This window comes from Pinus tabuliformis, chromosome 6, assembly GCF_031772625.1.
Source record: "Pinus tabuliformis cultivar Carrire ecotype Pingquan chromosome 6, CPIR1, whole genome shotgun sequence".
NCBI classification, from domain to species: domain Eukaryota; kingdom Viridiplantae; phylum Streptophyta; class Pinopsida; order Pinales; family Pinaceae; genus Pinus; species Pinus tabuliformis.
The window spans coordinates 735,027,688-735,033,342 of NC_142292.1; the positions used below are offsets into that span (position 1 = coordinate 735,027,688).

At 31.0% G+C, this 5,655-nt stretch overlaps 1 long non-coding RNA gene across 1 annotated transcript; it reads left to right on the plus strand.

The window, feature by feature from the left end:
- Positions 1–4,256: 4,256 nt before the first annotated feature.
- LOC149260820 (uncharacterized) lies at positions 4,257–5,181 on the plus strand. The gene is made up of 2 exons (XR_016248350.1): positions 4,257–4,639; positions 4,777–5,181. It is a non-coding gene; the product is annotated as an uncharacterized LOC149260820 (long non-coding RNA).
- Positions 5,182–5,655: the final 474 nt, after the last annotated feature.

The window sequence follows — 5,655 nt, forward strand, 5'->3', positions numbered from 1 at the left end:
TGACCATAATTGATTTTCATATTGAGGAAATCATTGTCACAATGCGACAATCAACCATGATTGACCATGGTTCGCTATGATTGATGATGGTTGACCATGATTGATATTATAGACCTGACGGAATAATAAACCCAAGGGATTGGTATTATAACCCCAAGGGAATAATAAACCTAAGGGATAATTATAAATTTATATTAATTAATATTTAATATTAATAAACGCAAGCAAATAACAAGCCCAACGAATTAATACTAAAACAACAACTGATTATGAACCCAAGGGAATAATATTAATCCCAAGGACTAATATAATAATCCCAAGGTATATAAACCTTAAGATAAATATCATAAACACTAAAATAAACATGGTTGACCATGGTTCATTTTCATATTGACACAATCCTTGTCACAATGCACCATGGTTGACCATTGTTGACCATGGTTGCAATGATCAACGATGGTTGACCTTGATTGATATTATAAACCTGAGGGAATAATAAACCCAAGGAATTGATATTATAATCCCAAAGGAATAATAAATCCAAGGGATTGATATTATAAACCCAGGTGATTAATACTGAAACCCCAAGTGATTATGAATCCAAGGGAATAATATTAAACCCAATATGGGAGTAATATTATAAACCCATGGTATATAAACCCTAACATAAATATTATAAACACTAAAATAAACATGCTTGACCATGGTTGATTTTCATTTTGAGACAATCTTTTTCATGATGCCACATTCAACCATGGTTGACCATGCTTAGCTATGATTGATGATGGTTAACCATGATTGATATTATAAACTTAAGGGACTAATAAACCCAAAGGATTGATATTATAAACCCAAGGAATTAATACCAAAACTCCAAGAGGTTATGAACCCAAGGAAATAATGTTAAACCCAATGGACTAATATTATAAATCCAAGGTATATAACGCCTAAGATAAATATTATAAACATTAAATTAAACATGTTTGACCATGGTAAATTTTCATATTGAGACAATCCTTACCACAATACGACGTTGGACTATGGTTGGTTTTCATATCGAGACAATATTTGTAACAATGCGACGTTCGACCATGGATGACCATGATTGACCATAGTTGTCCATCATTGTTAATCAGGATCAAAGAGACTATAATCCAGGTTTATCATAGTTGATGAAATTCAACCATGGTTAATCATGGTTGAAAAAAGTAATATTATTACAATAAAATTATTATTATTATTATTATTATTATTATTATTATAAATTTATATTAATTAATATTTAATATTAATAAACCCAAGGGAATAATATTAAACCCAAGGGACTAATATTATAAACCCAATATATATAAACCCTAAGATAAATCTTATAAATACTAAAATAAACATGGTTTACCATAGTTGATTTTCATATTGAGACAATCCTTGTCATAATGTGCCATTCAATCATGGTTGACCATGATTGGATATGATTGACAATGGTTGAATATGATTGATACTATAAACCTAGGGGAATAATAAACCTAAGGGATTGATCTTATAAACCCAATGGATTCATATCAAAACCCCAAGAGATTGTGATCCCAAGGGATTAATACCAAAACCACAAGAGATTATGAACCCAAGGGAATAATATTAAACCCAAGGGACTAATATTATAAACCCAAGGTATATAAACCCTAAGATAAATATTAATAACACCAAAATAAACATGGTTGACCATAGTTAATTTTCATATTGAGATAATTCTTGTCACAATGCCACATTGGAGCATGGTTGACCATGGTTGGTTTTCATATCGAGACAATCTCTGTCACAGTGTGATATTTGACCATGTTTTATTTTATATCACATGGTTAACCATGATTGACCATGGTTATCCATGGTTGACCATCATTTTTGATCATGATCAAAGAGACTATAATCAAGGTTAATCATGGTTGATGAAAATCTACCATGGTTAATCACGGTTGATTTAATTTATTTAGTATTTATTAAAGTTATTTAATAAGAAATCATTATTTATTTAAACTAATTAATTAATTGTTTATTTATTTGAAAAAAAAGAAATAATAAATTATTATTATCATTTTTAATTTTATTTAATTGCATATATTTATTTTTGAATATTATAAATACAAATGAAGTCTTGAGCATATATCAACCACATTTACCAAAATAATTATTTTTATTCTTGCTAATTAATATTACTACTATTTCCAATTAATATTATTATGAAATTTTTGAATTATATAAAATAATTTTAAATGAAATATTAAATATTAATTAATATAAATTTAAAATAGTAATAATAATTATTATTGTTGTAATAATATTATTTTTACTAATATATATTTATCAGTGTAGACACAAATGAAGCCTTGGCCTATATCAACCACATCAATATTTTTAATGTGGTTGTGTTAGTAATACTTATTAATTTCTCAATTTATTAATTTAAATTGAGATTGATATTAATAATTATTAGTATTAGTATTATTATTGTTATTATTATTTATTATTATTATTATTAAATATTATTAAAAATATTAATCCATTATTATTCAATTTTAAGGTCAAGACCCAATTTATCTCCGTACTTTGATTGCTAATTCTACTAAGGGATGCATACTTTACCCCCTCTCGTTTTCAATCTGTGTGATCTTTTACCAGGAAACACATACTCTTAACTATTAAACTCACTCTTAAAAATAATATAAATTTAATTGATAATTAAATTTAAATTTAAGAAATTTCCTTTTCAAAATAAAAAGACATATATATACAAAATATTTTATTAACTTAAAAAATAATAATTTACGAAAAACAATTTATTAAGACTGGTGTATAATCATAATAATAAAAATAATTATTATTTTTTCTAAATCATATTCATGGTATTCTTTACCTCTAAATTTATTTTCAAATTATTGATTAATTTAATAAGGTAAAATAATTTAATATTCATAAAATTAATTTCAAGAAATGAAATTGATAAAAGCATTGGTGTATGTTTGAATAAGTAAAGCTTGAATTGTTCACTTTCTGAGAAAAAAAAAAAAAAAAGAAAGCTTGAATTGTTCACGTGGGCAATCCCATTGAAAAAGGAAAAATATTTCATTTTTTTTAAGTATATGATAATATATAGAATATAGTTGTCAATTGAATTTACTTTTAGGTGCCCCACGAGAACATATTTTGTTGAATTTTAACATTGTCGTTAAACAACGTGAATATCTTATTTTTTTAATGATTAGTTTGAGGAAATTTTAATTTAAATGTGTGTAGAAAATTATGTATATTCGATGAAATTCACCGAACACATGGGTGGACGCTCCGCCATCGTAATCCTTCTCGCCTGCCACACACAGTAGGGTTCCTGCTCTGGGCATTACCATATTAAAATAACTAACTTCAGAGAATGAATCGCAGAATTTTCGAGAGAAACGAACACTTACCTCGCTGCCCTAAATATTGATGTTTGCAAATTATTCATTCATATAGCCAAAAGAGAAAGTTAAATAACAATCCTCCCAATAAAATGTCCAAAAGATATGAACAATTCCGATGGCTCCTGGTATCCCCACAGAACCAATCGAAAAACTAGGGGTTGTTTTTACCCTAACAGCAGGAAAAAAGAATTGGCATAGCAGTAAAAAATGTTGCACAGAAAAAGGATAAAAATATTCACTCCGTGAAGTACGATTGGAAGGATTATGCATGGCACCTTCGTTCTAATCATTTTCTACCAAAATTTCACTTATACCAAAAATAATTTAACCATAAATTTTATTGTAGAATTGATATACCACCCAAAGACGGCTGTACTGTCACCGCTGACATAATGAAATCATTCCGGCGGGCCGACAGCGGCAAGAGCTAACCAGCCATACATTGGGTATTAAATGCCCAATGTAAGCTGGCCCATCTCTATGTATAGGAGTTGTCTATAATGCGACTTTTTGAGATTCCGGTGACGGAATCCGGCGGAAGAAATTGAGATGAAATCATGATTTGTTGCAGTTAAAATGGTTTTTTAACTGCATATTCGGATTCAGCACCCTGAAAAACCCCTGGGACGCTTTCATTGTGCAGAAACTAGTTATCAAACTTCGATTTCAATAAATTACTGCCGGATTTTCACCGGAAAAAATTGCCGGAAAGACTTTCAAAAAGTCGCGTTAAAGACTACGGCCTATGTATATCATGAGGGTCATCCATGTACACCATGTCTGACATCCCGATCCCCGGCGAATTCCCGGCGACTCCACGACAACTCTGACGCCAGCAGCCATAGATAAGACATGAACTTAAATGCATTTAATGCTACCTCCGCACCAAAAGATTTCAAAATTCAAATGCGTTCCCGCCTAGGATTTCAAATTGAAATATTGAGCCCGGAGTTTCTGCAACAGATTATTGATTAGGGAAGAGATGGTTCTCTGCTTCATTGTGAACCTCTGACGCACCGACTTCGGCACCGTCCCCCACTGCAACAACATCCAAGGCAACTCCATAATCGACATCAGCAACAGGCTTCTCATGGCCAGATCTCTTCCTCATCTGCGGCTGCTGGATCAATTTCTCAAGTTGAGGGGCATGGATATGATTGCGGATCAAATCTAGGCATTCAGGCTATGTAAGCTCCCCTCACAACGCCGCTAAAATCTCCAACACCATATTATGATCTCCATACTTTTAAAATCGAAGTTTATATTAGAAATAAAAAACTATTTTACTTGATTCCGTTCCGTTTTAATTGATGTTTCCGTGCAGGCGAGGATACAATTCAGTAGCGTTGAAGGCAGAAAGTAGAGGACTAATTCGCGCAGAACCAAAAGGGCAGAAAGTAGAGGATTAATTCGAGCAGAACCAAAACAAGCTGTTGATACGCCTGCTGCAGGTTATTAAAAAGGTTTTGGATGTCAGATCCTGTAACGGGTTATTATATCCCGGGATATCTCTTTGGTGAGGCCGATGTAACCGAACAGAGAAAATATTCTCAGGATGGATTCAACTAATTCCAGCGGAGTACCAAATTAAGGCTGCTCGATTCAATTTCAAATATAAAACTTTAATGATGTGCAAGTCCAGCGACCCTTTTGGTAGGAAGAGATGTACTTTGGATGCATTTACATATTATTGTATCGTTTTATTATCATTTTATTAACTATCAATGAAGGAAGTGTGTGTTGTCGAACTTCTGAGTTTGAAGTTGTTGTTTTAGATAAATTGTTTTGTCTTGTATGACCATATTGCATTTAATTAATAAAATTGACTTTAATTCTTAGAAATCAGTCTAGGTTGGCTTCTGAATTGTTAGCTACTGTAATCCTAAAACCAAAAGCTAATCGTGAATACAAACAAGAATACAAACAAGGCATTGGGGAATTCTCCAACTCAGTAAAAATGTGTAAATTATTCAGAAGGCATGGGAAATTTACTAAATCAGTCTCAAGATCGATATTAGGGGGACACTAAGGATGTAGAGATTTACATCATATTCTTATTTTTATTTTGGTTGTAGGGCTTTCTCGATGGGGTTGTTGGTTTTAGGGCTTTTTGGATTAGGTTGTTAAAAATAAATTTTTGATAATAAAAAAATTTACTTATGTGTGGGTATAAATAAATTTAATTATAAATTTTACAAGTTTT